The sequence below is a fragment of the Macrotis lagotis genome, chromosome 2, assembly GCF_037893015.1.
Source record: "Macrotis lagotis isolate mMagLag1 chromosome 2, bilby.v1.9.chrom.fasta, whole genome shotgun sequence".
Lineage (NCBI taxonomy): Eukaryota > Metazoa > Chordata > Mammalia > Peramelemorphia > Peramelidae > Macrotis > Macrotis lagotis.
This window is the reverse complement of record NC_133659.1, coordinates 321,679,579-321,697,430: the sequence shown is the minus strand read 5'-3', so window position 1 is coordinate 321,697,430 and position 17,852 is coordinate 321,679,579. Positions and strand designations below refer to the sequence as shown.

The following is a 17,852-nucleotide window of genomic DNA, read 5'->3' as shown; positions in this document are numbered from 1 at the left end:
GACTGGGTAAGGAGCTTGTTAATAGAACCTATTTGGCCATGTTAGAGGTTTATTTTATGGACTGAAGTCAAGTTATACTCAATGTCCTGTTATTTGATCTGTGCAGGGACATCTTTGAATAATGCACATTGAACCATGGCCATGACTTCATGTCCTAGAGGACTGTTTGAGGAGCTGAGGTTTTAGGTGACTTTCCCACTGTCATTCAGCTGCTACATGTGAGAGGTGTATTCAGAGTCCTATGTCTCCCTAATTCTAAGTAGAACAAGCCATGCAATATGCTGCATTGCCCCAGGTGATATGTTGAAGAATGATTAATGATGTTTACTAGATCTGGGATAGTACCTCCTGAGCCTTTTTAGAATAAGATGGTTTTTGATATGAACCTTCAAAGGAGCTGGGACTTCCAAAAGGTGGAGGTCAGGAGGGAGAGTATCCAGGTATGAGGGGCAGATGGACTGGACAAATGCTATATACAAGAGAACAGCAAGTGGGTGTTCGGTTAGATTGGTGAAAGGATGAGGAACAGTAATGTGTGAACAGTCTGGAAAAGTAAATGGGAGCCGTATTGAGAAGGAGTAGAAGTGACAAACCAAGTTTATATTTTATCCTAAAGACGATTGGAATGTATGTATGTGTATGACTTTGTTTTCTATCTATAATATGGTATAGTTATATAGTCTATATCTATACTATATATAATATAGACTGCATATGTATGTAGGTCTGCAGACCTACATACATATGTGTATGTGTGTGAACTCATTCCTAGATGATCTTACTCTTGGGATTACATCCAACAATTCAGTAGCAGCCAGGTGCCCTTCCCATCCCTTTTGGTTTTTCTTTATAGCTTGTCTTCTATTAGAATATATGCTCCTTAAACCATAAGAACATTATATACCCTAACAACAAGATGGGGTGACGATTAACTATGATGGACCTGTTCATTCCATCAGTGCAATAATCAGGGACAATTTTAGGGGGTTTGTGATGGATAATATCCAGAGAAGAAACAGTGGAGTTTAAATGAAGACCAAAGTTTATTATCTTTAATTTTTAAAAGTTGTCATATATATTATATAATTTTGCTATCTCTAATGTTTTCTTTCTTCTTTTGGATCTGTTTTTTCTCTCACAACACATTCAATTTCCATGCATATCATAGATTCAAATGTAAAGCCTATATCAGAGTGCTTTCTGTTAGGGGGGTGGAGAGGAAGGGAGAGAGGGAGAAAAAATGTAAAACTCAAAACTTTGCAAAAAAAATGATTGGTAGAAACTACCACTGTAGATAATTGGAAAACAAATAAAATATTTCTATAATAATAAAAAATGTATCCTACTATGGAGCAAGGATTATCTTATTTTCATATCCTTAGGTCTTAACACAGTTTCCTAACACATAGAACTTAATAAATGAATCCATTCATCCATCCATTTATCTATCTACCTACCTACCTACCTACCTACCTATTTGCTTATGTAGCCACCATCTACCTACTTGTCTAGAGGTCATCAACAGCCAGCTTGACTAAGTGTTGCACTGGATTCCATTGACTCTGGAGAAGAGAGTGAGGCTACTGACTTTGCACAACTCCGCCTTACTTAAATCCAATTCACTTGCAAGTCAAGATGTCACCTTCTTGATGACACTGGTCCTCTTGGAGAATGAAGGAAGAACAACAACCTGTCTACTTATCTATCCACTATCTATCTACATATCTCTTCACTATATGTCTCTTGACTTTTCTATCTGTTCATCTACCTTCTTACTCATCCATCCATTTACATCTATCCACCCAGCCATCTGTATATATCAGATAACGATGAACTATCTGAATGAAGAGTGGCACCATATTTCCCCTGAGAGATATAGGTGAGTTTTCTTTACCTCTGTGAGGTTAAATGTCCTACCTAATACCACACAATCAGTATGGATCAGGGGCAGGAACTGAATTCAGGTTTTCATGGCAATTCTCTATGATAGAATGCATTACATAGTATGTATATTATATTCCATGTATAATAAATAATATACAAAAGATTACATAATTTTGAAAGGAGTAAGGCATATTTGATAGAGATATCAAGTATATTACAGACATTATAGAGATATAAATTATATTAAAATATATGTATGTAAAGTTTCTTTCAAACTTCTGTTGGAGGAACAGAGAGAGAGAGAGAGAGAGAGAGAGAGAGAGAGATCTCATTTGGCTTAGAATGAGAGGTATCATGTTCTAATAACAATAAAAATAAGAGCTTACTACATGGCAGGCCCTTTACAAATATTATTATTTCATTTTTATCCTCATAATAATCATGGGAGCTAGGTGCTATTTTTATTCCCATTTTATAGAAGAAGAACTGGAGGCAGGCAGAGGTTAAGTGACTTGTTCAAGGTCACCCAGCTAGCAAGTTTCTGAGGCTGGATTTGAATCTAGGTCTCTCTGACTTTAGATACAGTGCTATGAATGCTTCAAAGTCCGGGTTAGCTACCCATTTGCTTGTGTGAACTTGAGCAATCCCATTTATTTCTCTGAGTGGTATTCATTTCATCTATAAAATGGTGAGAGTAGAGGAGATGATGCTTAATGATCTTCCAAGAACACATACTCACATGTTTACAAACATATATGTGTACAATACATTCATGCATGCATATTTTTATTCTAAAATATAGACATATATCAAATTGTATTAATAAGAGATCCAAAAATTTGGGTTTGGAGCTATGTATTTATGTATTTACATATTTGCTCACATCTATAACTGTCAATAGTCATGGGTAGAACACAAACTTCAAACCGAAGTTCTTTCACCCAGATATGCCGTCAAATTGTTTACAGTAAAGTCTCACTCATCTTGACTATGAAATTTTTTTAAAAAAGGATTTATCTTTTGCTTTGTTTTTCCTCATTGGGGAGTTGCATTATATCTCTTAGGAGAAGATCTAGACTGTCTAATGATTGCCTATGAGTAAATTAATTTTTTAATTGGACTGCCTGGGTCTGTGAATCCCTCATTGACATGGACCATGTCCATGAAACAGGAGCCCATCCCCAGCATGGTCACTGTGGGTTCTAGGAGTTGAAAAAGTATTTGTCTGGAGGAACAATCCTCCTTCACAACAGTTGTCCACCTTTGGGTCAGCTGTCAGCCTTCCACATTTATGTGCCTAGCAGTGGGTTTTGACAGAACTTATAAAGTTCTCTTTGGCCACAGTGAAATATGATGGATATGCCACACTGACGACCCTTACATGAGGCCACGTGTTAATATGCAGGCCCTCCCTTTTGTTGGACTCAAACAATGCTTGTCATTAAGGGAACCCCCTTCACCAATATGCCCCTCGGTTAGGCTCCCGAGCCCTTCCTGATTGGTCACCAGGACATGTCATGCGCCTTTGATGAAAATGACATGGAAGATGTATGGTCCAAGGGCTGTGCTTAGCACCACTGCTGTGCTGAGGAGAAAACCCCCGTGACCCAAACAGACCTGCAGTCAAACAATGTCGCACCAACCAAAGACAACATATTGGGAAGAAAAATGTGAGTAAACTGGGTGAGTTGGAAGATATATTGGCCAGATGGTCATAGGGCAATCTTTGAACTATTCAAATCTTTAGAAATATTTTCGGGTTCTGAAACAATACTTACAAACCTAATTAATCAAGCATAGATGGGGTATTTTCAGGCTTCCCCCCCTACCCTCCCATGCTTGACTCAGGGCAAGAATGGGGGCCCCAGGCTTATTCTGCAATTGCACAGAAGCATGCCTGAAGCTCAGCATGGGGATTCATGTTCATACAAGCTATAGCTTGAAATTTCAAAATGGTATTCTATGGATCTTTGGGGATCCTGGGAACAAAAGCAAAAAGCAAAACTCTAAATCTCTAACTCAACCTACCTACTCTTCAGGAGATATCCTTCCAATTGCTCCAAAATAAAAATGGAATTACTTGTGTTTTCCAATTTTTTTTAATCCTACAAGAGAATTATTCTCACTGATATGTATTCAGTGTGATAGAGTATAAAGATATATTTGTTTTTTTGCTTATGAAATGAATTAAATTCATATGAATTACCATTATGAATATATTAAACTAAAGACTACCATTTAAAATATTGCTTTCTTGAATATTATGTTTGATACTTGGCACCATAATGTAAGAGGACTTTTGGGGACAAAACTTGTGATTTTTATTAGCATATGGAGTTCAGGAAAGGAACTTCTGCGTGGTAAATCTGTAATCTTTCTGAAACTTAGTCTTCTGGCACTGAGGGGTTAAGTGATTTGCCTAGGTCTTATGTGTGTGGGTCTCCTCTTTATCTGTTAGGCTATAAATCCTGTTATGTAACAGGAAATGTCAATGGGAGGAATAGAAAAAAATAGAGAAAAATGGATAGAATAGTACAAGTCTAGAACCCATAACATAAAAGGATTGATAACATTAGATATGATGATGATGATGATGATGATGGTGATGATGTTTATCCTTAGATCTCAAAGAAGACCATAACATCAGAGAAGTGATGCCATGATAAGCACATGAATTGAATTTTAATGAGGGGGTACTGTGCCTCACTTTCTTTGGAGTCATCTGGGTCCAGTGACCAGATATGAATCAGAATGGAGATGGCCTTAGATTTGAGGAAATCAGTGTTAAGTGACTTGTTCAAGGTTACATAGCTAGAAAATATCTGAAGTTGGATTTGATTTCAGGACTCTTCCTGTCTCTAGAGCTGGTGCTTTATTCACCATAGCATCTATCTGCCCTATAACATTAGAGGTATTTCATTTATAAAAGAAATATGCTAAAGAGCATATAAACAACTAGTGTTTCTGATAAAGGGCTCATTTCTAAAATATATAAAGAGAATTGAGTTAAATTTATAAAAAAAAAAGCCAAGCCATTTCCCAATTGAAAATGGTTAAAGGATATGCAGAGGCAATTTTCAGTTGAGGAAATCACAGTTATCCATTGTGATATGAAGAATTGCTCTAAATCATTACTGATTAGAGAAATGCAAATTAAAGCATCTTTGAGGTACTACCTCACACCTCTCAGACTGGCCAATATGACCAGAAAGGATAATGAACAATGTTGGAAGGGATGTGGGAAATCTGGAACACTAATACATTCTTGAAAGAGCTGTGAAATGATCCAACCTTACTGAAGAGAAATTTGGGATTATGACCAAAGGGCAATAAAAAGGTACAGACCCTTTGATCCAGCAATACCATTACTGGGACTATATCCTGAAGAGATGATGAAAAAGGGTAAAAAACCCACATGTACAAAAGTAATCATAGCAGCCCTGTTTGCAGTGCCAAAGAATTTGAAATTGAGGGGTAATTGGGGAATGGCTGAACAAATTGTGGTATATGTATGTGATGGAACACTACTGTTCTATTAGAAATCAGGAGGGATGGGATTTCAGAGAATCCTGGAAAAACTTGCATGAATTGATTCTGTGTGAGATGAGCAGAACCAGAAGAACATTGTACTCTTGACAACAACATGGGGTGATGATCAACCTTGATGGACATGCTCACTCCATCAGTGCAATAATCAGGGACAATTTTAGGGGATCTGTGATAGAGAATACCATCTATATCCAGAGAAGGAACTATGGAATTTAAATGAAGATAAAAGTTTATTAGCTTAAATTTTTAAAAAGTTGCCTTATGTATTACATAATATGGTTATCTCTAATATTTTCTTTATTCCTTAAGGATATTTTTTTTCTCTCAATACATTTAATTTTGAACTGTGCATACCATGGAAACAAATGTAAAGACTATATCAGATTGCCTTCTGTTAGGGGGAGGGGGACGGAAGAGAGGAAGGGGGGAAAATGTAAAATTCAAAACCATACAAAAAAAAGATTGGTAGAAACTACTATCATATATAATTGGAAAACAAATAAAATAATTTTATATATATATATATATATATATACATATTTTAAAAAGAGCATGTATTCACTGTCATCAAATATTTGGGGGGTCATCCTGGGGAAGATGGAGTACATAAAATCTCTGTGGTTCCAAAAGGCAGAATTAGAATGTAAGCTCCTTGAAGGTTAACTGTTTTGTCTCTAATTTGTCTCTAATTAAACAATACCTGGCTTAAAATAAGAACTTAATAAATATTTGTTGACTGATTAATTAAACATCAAACTATTCACTCTAGCACACTTCTTGTGTTATAAAGAAACTAGAAACAAAAAAGATTCCCTTTAATTGGGCTAAACAAATTGTGAGACATGAATAGTTTGAAATATTAGTACATTGCAAGAAAAAAAGAAAGTGAATGTCAGAATACCTAAGAGAGACTCCTATGAAGTGATGCAGAGAGAACCAGGAAAACAGTGAACCCCGTGAACACTGTAAAGACAACCATGGCAAAGAAAGTGAAGGTAGTTGAATTAAGAAGCTAATACTTTTTTCCCAGAGGAGAGAAGATGAAATTTATTTTTCTTTCAGAGGTTGTTGATTATGTCCACCATTAGAGTGGAAGATTGTTAAATATAGGTCTGGTTTTACTTTATGCTTGTATTCCCCCTGAGCTTTGTATAGAAATAGAAACTTCTAAATAAATGTTTGTTGATGGATTGATTGACCACTGCTTAGACTCAGACTCAGTTAAGGTATAGGTCCATTTTCCTGAACAGGTCCTTTTCAGGTCTTTGGTAGAAGGGAGAGTTTGCTAGGAGGGAAGGGTGAAGAGATAGATTTTAGAATTAAAATGCTTTAAATAAGATATAATTTTTTTAAAAGAAACCTTTCTGGGGGCGGCTAGGTGGCCCAGTGGATAAAGCACTGGCCCCCGAGCCAGGAGTACCTGGGTTCAAAATCCGGTCTCAGACACTTAATAATTACCTAGCTGTGTGGCCTTGGGCAAGCCACTTAACCCCTGGTTGACTTGCAAAAAAAAAAGCCTAAAAAAAAAAAAGAAACCTTTCTGCCCTTCTAAAGAAACAAACAAAAAACCTTTTTAGGGTACTGAGAAGTCTTTTCACACAAATACACATATTTCCGGACCCTCAATCTGTGTGTATAACACTAAGGATTACAATAGATAGAGTGCTAGGTCTGTAGTCAGGAAGACCTAAATTCAAATCTGGTCTCAGATAATTACTAGCTGTGTGACCCTGGGCAAATCACTTAAGCCTGTTTGCCTCAGTTTTCTCATTTGTAAAATTAGCTGGAGAAGCAAATGACAAACCACTCCAGTATGTGTGCTTAAAAAACCTCCAAAAATGTCATAAAGAATTTGACTGACTGAATAAATGAATAAACAAAATGTATATGTATATATTTGTTTATAGACACTGGGGGACTTTGTTATTCTTGACTATATTTGTTTCAAAGATTTTTCTTTTTTTTTCTTTCCCAATGGGGTCAGGGAGGGAGAAAAAAAATAGATTTCTGTTCATTAAAATAAAGAGAAATATGAGAGAGCTCCAGATGCAGAATGTAGATGTGGTCACTATGTTATTAAGTTTACTTAATTTTTGCTTTGCTATAGGAGACTAGTCATGGAGTGGAAGCAATCTATAAATGTTTCCAATGTAAAAATAAAATATTAATAAAACTTTTCCTTCTAAAAACATATCAACAGTTTCTCTGAACTTCAGAGCAATCCTGGGTGGTAGGTACTAAACATGTTATTATTCTCCTTTTGCAGATAAGGAACCTCAGCTTCAGAAATTTCAGAATTTTCTCAAATCATTTAGCTAAAATGTGTCAGAGGTAAGATTTCAATCCAGTCCTTCCTGACTTTAAATCTACATCATTATCTGTTTAGTTGATTATTAGATAAAATGAAAGCTTGTGTGTTTATGAAGGACAGGAGGGTCTTCCTCATTGCCCTGAACATCTAGAGTTTTGAGATGATTGAAAGAGAAAAATAAGAGTAGGGTTATTAACAAAAATGAGGTTTTCTTTTTCAGTTTCATCTGTGAATAGTGAGCTTAAGCCATCATGGTGCCTAATAAGTTTCTAAGAACTTAAGAGGCTCTAATGAACATGGATTACTAGGTAGATCTCTCAAACAGAAGTAGAAATCACCACACTATTGGATCACAATTTCATAAATTAAGAAGTGAAAGGAACCTCAGAAATCATCTGGTCCAAACAATTTGGGATGAATCCCAGAGAAGTTCAGTGACTTTGCTACCTGTGTGACCTTGAGACAACCATCTTACCTTTGCCTTTCTTTTCTCAGTTTCCTCATCTGTAAAATGAGAGATTGAACTAGATGATTTCTAAAGATTTTCCAGTTCTAAATCCATGACTGTTAAGGTCACACTACTAACTCAGTCCCAAAACTGAGATTTGAATCCATGTTCTCTGACTCTAGATTCAACTGTAGTTTCAATGTACAACAGATTTAAGTGAAAAACAAAGACAAATAAAAAATAAATACTGTCTTGATGTTTATTTTTGAGTTTACCTCAAAACCTCCTGCTTGTCACATTTTTAAAAATTAGTAACAGATGTCCTGTGACTCAAATCCAGAGATAGAATTGCCCACACGATAACAGAACTTCAAAATGAGAACACTGACGGGGGAAAAACCCAAACCTTTCTAACCCTCCATGACGAATATCCTAGGTGGAAGGTTTTGTTCTCATATACCCTTTGGGATGTACAGAAGATTAGTGAATAATTTACTGATGAGATAAACCCAGCACCTAATGTTGCAGAGGAAGCAGAAGTGGCTTCAGGTCCATAACCCAATCCAGGGATGGTATGCTATTTCCTGGCCATGGTCACATATGTTGACACCCTGTTTTCAGTTCTCCCCAGCTCCCCCCTCCCCAAAGAGCATAAGCTCCTTGAGGATAGAGGCTACCTTGCTTGCTTAGTACAGAGCTTAGTACGGTGTCTGGAATTCAGTAAGGATTAATGCTCCATCATCTATTTATTCATCTATTCACTTATGGAATGCTTCATAATTTTATGTGTCATCCTCGTGCAGGGGCCATGCTAATCTTCTCTGTATCATTCCAATTTTAGTATATGTGCTGCTGAGACAAGGACTCATCTATTCATTTATAATGAGCCTTGTAGACTTCCCCTTTTCTCCTCTGGCACAGTTGGCTCCCTTCTTGGGGCTCTCACTGCCATAACCTTCTAATTGGTCTCCCTTCATTAATCATTTCTCCCCACTCTAGTTAATTCCAACCTCACTAGCCTGGGTTAATCACTACTTTTTGCTTCAGTTTCCTCACCTATAAAATGCGGATAGGGTTGTTATGAGAGTAAAATAATAATTATAAAGCACCAGATATACTATATATATATATATATGTATATATATATATATATATATAAAAGCATTATATAAATGTTGAATGTTATTAGTGAGGGTAAAATAATAATTATAAATATATATATATACTATATATAAATATGTATACTATATATTTATACTATATATACTATATACTAAATATATACTATATACTAAATAGATATACTATATATAAAAGCGCTATATAAATGTCGAGTTTTATTAGTATGATTATTATCCTATGCAGGTGCCAAAGTGATGTTCCTAAAGCTTGGGTCTGCTCATGTCATAGACCTTACTCAGTAAACTCCAGTAGCTCCCCATGATCTCCAGGAGCCCCTGTTTGATCCCTTCCTAGTTTATGAGGGCATTGATTTAGTAAATTACTCCCACATCACCTAAAATAATTGTCAGGTGAGCATGTGTCCTGATTGAATCTAATCAATAAAAAGTATTGCAACTAAATTAGAGATGGCTTTGATCAATTCAGATACCTCTGATAAGCCCTTGGAATTGGAATGAAGTTACACAGGAAAAGTGGATTGACTGATGAAACTTGGTCACACTCTAGAGGTCATCTATAAAATGTGAAATTAATTTAGAGTCGAAAATATTTGAAGGACTGGAGAAAACATGATATTCTAATAAAAACTCTTTAGGATGAACCTGTTGTGGGGGGGTGGAGGGAGTAGAGTACCTTGATCTTAGCTTAGGTCCCTTTCCTTACCCTAGCACTTGGTTCTACAAGTAACAAGAGTTTATGAGGGCCTGAAGGATTTTGGATTTCCCTTTGTTATCTAGTCATCACAACCAGCATAATGATAACTAGATGGGGTGCATGGAGGCAGGTCCATGGCTCCACCAGGAGCCCAGCAAAGATTCTACATCAAGTTTAAATGTAGACTCCTTAAAATGGGAGCATCCCACAAAGGGGAGAAAAGGACTCCTAGCAATCAGCAATTGAGTTACCTTTTAGACACAAATGATCACTAAGTTTCAGCCCACATTCCCCCAAATTCTGTCTATCTCCATAGGACCTTCTGCCACATACTTTTGGGGGGACTGACTTATATGAAATGTTCTTACTGTAAATTCCTCTTCCCAAAAGTTACTTAAGTTTGGCTCATTCATATAGAAGAAACTGATGATCATGGTGAGACTGGGAGTTTGTGCCTATAGCATTATAAACCCAGACCCTTCAGGGCTACCCCCTAGAATCCTGAGGGGCATAATGGCTAAATTCTTGAAATCCAAATCATCAGAGGGGATTGGGTCAATTGCCTCAGGTTGTGTGCTAAACTCTCTTGCCAATCCTTTTACTTTACTTCTCTCAACAATCTCGGCACCTCACCTTCCAGTTATTTTTGGTTTGTTTGTTTTTTCCATGCAGAACATTTCACCTCTTATATTCACGCCTCTGTCTCTCTACCTCATAATTACTTGATTCAGTGGATAGAGCACTGGCCTGAAGTCAGGAGTACCTGAGTTCAAATCCAACCTCAGACACTGAATAAGTGCTTAGCTGTGTGACCTTGGGCAAGTCACTTAACCCCATTGCCTTAAATAAAGAAAAAAAAATCAAATTTCACCTTCTGTACTATATCTATCCCAATCCCACTCCAACTGTGTGATCCTCAGAAAGCTTCTTAGTATCCCAGCTAACTCAGATGTAGAACAGGTGCTGATTTGCACTGAAAGGGAAAGCTTCTTAAATAGACTTTGTACCAATAAAATCATAGATCTGTTCCTTTCATCCGCCCCCCCCCCCCCCCACTAAAAATGTCCATGGTATTTATGTATGGAATTTTCTTACGGAATTAAAAAAAATTCTCAGTTAATAAATTAAACAAAGAGGTAATAAACATACCCCCCCCCAATAGAGTATTGAACTCAGAGGCAGGAAGACCTAGGTTCAAATCCCATCTCTTAAAAATAAGGGGGTTGGACAAGAAGACTCCTGTGAGTCTTAGGTGCCATTATATACTATGGTCCTATGAAATCTAGAGTTTTATGTCATATTTGTTTTTTCTTAGAGATTCCAGGATTGGGATGAGAGTTAATGATTTATAAGAATTTGGCTTATGTATGTTTTCCAAATGCAAATGCCATGTTATGTCACTCATACCTTTTAGCTGTTAGCTATAGAATTCTCCATCTCTAACACAGAACTCTTTGCCTCCAAAGATAAACTTTCTCCAAACAGGATCTTGAATTTTCCTCTGTTTTTTCCTTCTTTCATAACCATGGTTAGTTAAGTCTTATGGCTGGGATTCCCCTTATAAAACAACATCATTTATAAGAATGATTGTTGCTATTTGTTCAGAGTAGGGAGGAAGGCAACAAAAGTCCATATGGTACCTGATTTTGTCCTAACTTTCAGTTGGTGGACAATCTTTGAGGCAAGTGCTTTGAAACTCATTTTTTTTCTTCCTCTATAGAATATTCAAAAATGAGATCAGAAACAGGTGACGCCAAGTTACAGGCTTTTTCACTCCCGCTGGAAAGTTCCCAGCCCTGCTGCTCCAATCTTTGCTTCTCTTAATCATTACTATTAATAATAATAATAATAGATAATTTATACAGCATTTTAAGTCTGCAAGGCATATTCTCTCTCTCTCTCTCTCCCCTTTCTTAAGGGATTTAGAAACCATTAAAAATTGTACCTAGTTACCCAGAATAACTAGTAAAAATAATAAGCTATTAGTACATTTTCTTATCTGCCATTCCAATGTGACAGAATGATAAACTTTGAATTGGAAAAAAACCAAGAAGCAAACTAGTTCATTTTCACTTTACAGATGAGGGAGGTTAAGTAACTTGCTCAAAGTCAGACATTTAAAATACTGGAGAGCCCAGATTTGAACTAATTCTTTTTTTTTTTCAGGTTTTTGCAAGGCAATGGGGTTAAGTGACTTGCCCAAGGCCACATAGCCAGGTAATTATTAAATGTCTGAGGCCGGATTTGAACTCAGGTACTCCTGACTCCAGGGCTGGTGCTCTATCCACTGTGCCACCTAGCTGCGCCAAACTAATTCTTCTTAATTAAAAAAAGAGGATTTTCTTCTGATCTTGCTGCCTCCCTCAAATGAGGACCTTCCTGACTTGGTCCCATCATGCTTTTTCATGCCCAGAGACCTCTTATAGTCTTCTCTCATGGAACTTTCTCTCCCATGGAACATCTTATATTCCAAGATCTCTTCTCCTCAGGGACTGTGTCCTGGGGTCTCTGTGTTCAATTTAATTTGTTTTAAGAATTTGATTTCAGGAATGTTTCATACTGATTGCTTTTTCCCTTATCCCAGGGGATAGAATTGCTAGCTAGAACTCTGCCAACCAAATTCTGGATTCATTTGTGAGGCCTTTCAACTTCTAAATTGCTTTTCTCTCCACTAGGAAGTGATCAAACAAGGGCTCCTGGAGATCATAGGGAGCTACTGGAGTTTACTGAGTAAGGTCTGTGACATGACATCACTTTGGCATCTGAATAGGATAATAATCATACTAATAAAACTCGACATTTATATAGTGCTTTAATCTATAGTATATCTATATATTTAGTATATACTATATATTTATATATAGCATATATAGTATAAATATATTTAGTATATATTTATATATAGTATATAGTATATATATACATATTTATAATTATTATTTTACCCTTACAACAACCTTGGTATATAGATGATATTATTATCCCCATTTTATAGTTGAAGAAACTGAAGCAAAACACCTGTTTTCTCAGTATTGATGATCTCATCTAGGGGCTAAGAATAGAGCAATCTAATCAAAGTAGTTTATACTAAGTTCTGCATTATGCCTCTCATTCCCTATTTCTGTAAGGGAGGCAGTGGGAAGAACTCTGAAATTGAGTCTGAAATTGAGACCTGAGTTCAAAAGTCACTTCTGAACCTCCATCTGTGGAGTATGGCATGTCATAAAACCTTCTGGGGTCTGAATTTTCTCATTTATCAGTTGAAAAGGTTGGATTAGATAGCTTCAAAGGTCCCTTTCATCTTTATTGTCCTCAGTGGTTTTTTTGGTGATCTAAATATGATCCTTCTAAAACAATAGACCTCCTTCTAGAAGATAGGAATTGTCAGTCAGTAGCTTTACTAACAGTGTGATGGTGCAGAACATTTGTAACAAGCACTCACGTTTTAGTAGCACTCAAATTTTTAGAAAAAAAATAATCCTACAAGATAGGTAGTACAAATAGTCTTCTAAAAATGCATTTCATTGATATATTTTATTACCTATAATTCCCACTTTCATCTCATCTTCCTCTTAGATACCCATCTCTAATACCAAAGAATAATAAAAAAGAGAGAGTTCAGAAAGAGGAGTGACCAATATTGACCAAGAAACAGTATTGACCAAAACTGGTTAACATTTCAGGAAATATGGTAGCATATTCAATGACTTTTGATAACCAGTTTAATGCTCTTTCTACTAGGCCATGGTGCCTCCCCAGCTTAGAGGGCAATCTATTTGTTTCTGCTTAGAATGTTAAATTTAGTGGGAACAGTATAAATGACTCTATCAACAGTATGTGCGAGATCCTAGCTAAGTACTGGGAATACAAAGATAAAATTAATAAAATTAAATGTTTTGAGATCAAGACCTAGCTGTAACATTAGCTATGTTGCTTGCAAACAAGTCATCTAATTTTCTGAATCTCCCACCCTATCTTTGAAATGGGAGTAATAACAGCTAGATCATACTTACATAGTGCTTTAAGATTTGCAAAGTTTTTCATTTTTCATCATTTCACATTTTATGGATTATAATCATAATAATCATACAGTATTATTTTGAGATTCAAGGAGGTTAAGTCATTTAATCCTAGTCAACTGACTATTAAAGCATCCAAATAAGAAATTTTGCACAATGTACCACCTGTGTGGTTAGGGAATGTACTTTGTGGAGTTTTTTTTTTTTTTTTTTTTTTACTATAGGTCTCCCCAGTTTGACCAGAATTGAAGCACAGCAACCATTCAAAGGTCCTATTGCATTGCTGATCAACAATTTTCCCCTTCCTAGGCAGCCAGGTGGACCTGGGCTCTTGATAACTTATCTTAGTGATGCAGGGACCCAATCTTCTTAGCCTACTCTATGCAGCTCAGAACTTAGGAACGAAAGTTCCAGCCTCAAGCTCCCCAGAAGTAGGAATTGTGACTTGTGAGTTAGAAGTGTTTGATACGATACCTGTCCAAAATAAACTTTGTAAACCTTAAAATTCTAATGAAATGTGGTTATTATCATGTTACCTTCCAGGAAGATACTGGTATATTTTAACTCCAAATTAAATTTCCCCCTTCAAAATCTGGCACAAGAAAAATACTCCCTCTGCCTCCTCCAAGTCATACTCCTTCTTCCCAGTAAACTTTGCCTTGTCCAATGATATCCTGGCATCCTGAAGGAGTTAAAAACTCTTCCTAAGTACATGATTTGAATATCAAGCTGGGGCCCAACAAACTAAAAAGGACTAGACGATTCTCTTTCTAATGGAACATTCTTAAATTCAATATTGATTGTAATAAGTATGTTGCCTGTAGGGGTCTCAAAAAGCAAATCGAAGCAATAAACATTATAGAGCATTCAACATGTGAAAAAGCTTGAGCTTGGCCCAGGGCTTTTTTCCTTCTGGAGGATAAACTGGATAGACTTTGATCTGACCAAAGAAGATAGTACAGTTACCAACTAAAGACTGGTAATGAGAAGAGGCATAAAGGATATCAGTAGAGCTATATCATCATCATCATCTTCATCCTCCTCCTCTTCATCAGCAACAACAACATCAATGAGCCAATCAGGAAGTGAGACATTAAAGTGGTCTGGAGGGCCTGGTTGCATATTTTGTCTCTGATATCATTAGCTATGGGATCCTAAGCAAGTTTCTTATCTTTTCTGTGCCTCAGTTTCCTTCTTATACATCCATTTCTTTCCATTCAACTAAGAACCATGCTGGTGTAGACCTTTAATGCCTCATGCTTGCTATGATTGTTTTCCATGGCATGATTCTTTCCCCATTCCAGTCTTTCTTGAATGTCAATTTGATCTCTCTAAAGCATGACCATATGACTCCCATACTTGATAAATCCCATAGCCTAGCCTCCATACTTTCACCAGGATTAAATAGGAATTTAATCAGTTTGGCTTTTAGTCCTTCACAACTGGCCTCTCCCAGCCTTTTCTATTTTCTTATTTTCCTGTCTTTCCCTGAATTCTTTGCTTTATTGTTTGCCAAAGATAACACTGAATCTTCCAGTCCAATGTCTATTCGTGGAATGCACTCCTTCTTCATCTCAGCCTCCTGCCTTCCCTTTCTTCAAGATTCAGCTCAAATCCTTCTTTCTGCAAGAGGTCTTTCCAGTCCCCACCTCCTTCTCCCTCAGAGATTATTTTCCATGTCTTAGATGTGCATAGTTATGTGGTTGTTGTCTTTTCCACTAAAATGTAAGCAAGCTCCTTGAGGGCAGAGTCTGTCTTTCACATTTTTTTTTTGCATTTCCAGTACTTGGTAATACCTGGTACATTGTTTTTCAGTCATGTCCAACTCTTCATTTGGGGTTTTCTTGGCCAAGATATTGGAGTGGTTTGGCACTTCCTCCATCAGCTCATTTTACAGATGAGAAAACTCAGATAAATGGGTGAAGTGACTCATCCAGGCTCACAGAGCTAGTCAGTGTCTGAGGCAGAATTTGAACTCAGATTTTCCTGACTTCAGGCCCTATGCTTTATTCACTGAGTCACATAGCTTCTTGGCACATTACAAGTGTTGAAAAATGGTATGTTGGTAGGCCCATGCTCCAAGAACACTGGATCTTCTCTATGCCATGGATGGGCAATGAGGGAAGCCCATACAGGAGAAGATATATCAGTTTACTATAAACCCAGAGAATGAGAAAATATTTTGTCCCTGTGAATTATTTGATATCTTTTGAAACCACCTGTCTTTTTTAAACTAAGGGAGAGGTGTTTAAAAATAAGCATCTTGTCTTTTACCCATTAAATACATATGATACAGAGGGAGATCCTGGCTCTACAGTCAGAAGACATGGGCTCCTGTACTGCCTTTAATGCTTATGTGTGTGACCTTGGGTAAATCAAATTATGTCCCTGGGCATCTAGTTTCTGTATCTGCAAAATGAAGCAAAGGATCAGACTAGATTTTTTAAAAATTTCCCTTCCAGCTCTAGATCTGTGACATTATGATACCCAAATTTAGTTCAGTTAAAACTTTTAAAATTAGCTTCTACTTTCCACCAGAGAGGATTCAGTTTTACCTGTTCCCAAAACAATTAGCCCATTTGCTCAAAAGAAATAAATTCACTCAAAGAAAAAAGATAATTCTTATAAGTCATTGAATCTCTTACCCTAGGTTTACAGATAATGAAAATGGAGCCAGGGAAGTGAAATGATTTAGCTTTGTGAGTTGGAAATCATCTTATAAGTCAGCCAGTTGAATAATTTTATATAGAAGGGAACAGAAATGGGTTGACATGGGATGTGTTCAAGGTCATCTAGTGAGCAAGTCAAGATTTAAAACCCAGCACTTATTCAAAATCCAGCCTTCTCATTGCACCATGCATCAAACAAGATAATATTTGCAAAGAACTTTTCAAAATTTTAAATTCTCTAGAACTATCTTTTGTTGTGAGTGATATTTGCTCTGGAGTCAGAGGATCTGGGCTTAAAATATTGCCTCTCTCTCTCTCTCTCTCTCTCTCTCTCTCTCTCTCTCTCCATAGGCTTTAGGGCAACTTACTTGATTTCCATGGAACTTTTTTCATGTTTAATTTTAATTTTATTTTTCTGAATTATATGTAAAAAAATTTTAACATCCTTTTTAAAATTCTTTTTTTTGAATTTAAAATTCTCTTCTTCCCTTCTTTCTCTCCCTGCCCTTGAGAAGGCAAGTCATTTGATATAGATTTTATATATATATATATATATATATATATATATATATATATATATATATATGCAGTCATGCAAAACATATTTCCATATTAGTCATATTGCCAAAGAAAATACAGATCAACCCTCCAAATAATAAAGTTAAAAAAGGATGCTATGCTCTGCTTTTAGATTCTACCAGTTCTCTCTTTAGAGGTGGGTAGCATTTTTCATCACAAGTCCTTTGGAATTCATGGACTTGAATATCTTCTATTATAAAATAAGGATATTGGACTTCTAGGTACTTGAAATTCCTTCCATCTTTAAATCTATGATCCTAATTGTATGATCCTTGGGTAAGTCAACAAGTCTCAGTTTCCTCCATTGTAAAATAAGGAAGCTAGATCTCTAGGTTATTTTCTAACTCTACATCTGCAATTCTATGATCCTTTGGTATAATATCTGTGTTAGTGTTGGGAGTATGCTGGAGCCAGCTCTTACATGCTCCAAAATCCATGGTTAAATTTTCAGCCTGAGCATTTATAGCTTGGAAACCCACAAATGCTAAAAATCCCCTATTGTGTTTTGCTGATTGTCTAGACTTAAGAAAGTGTTATTGCAGATTAAACATCAAAGT

At 36.4% G+C, this 17,852-nt stretch overlaps 1 non-coding gene across 1 annotated transcript; it reads right to left on the bottom strand.

The window, feature by feature from the left end:
- Positions 1–8,950: 8,950 nt before the first annotated feature.
- LOC141515656 (U6 spliceosomal RNA) lies at positions 8,951–9,057 on the bottom strand. The gene has a single exon (XR_012476417.1). It is a non-coding gene; the product is annotated as a U6 spliceosomal RNA (small nuclear RNA).
- Positions 9,058–17,852: the final 8,795 nt, after the last annotated feature.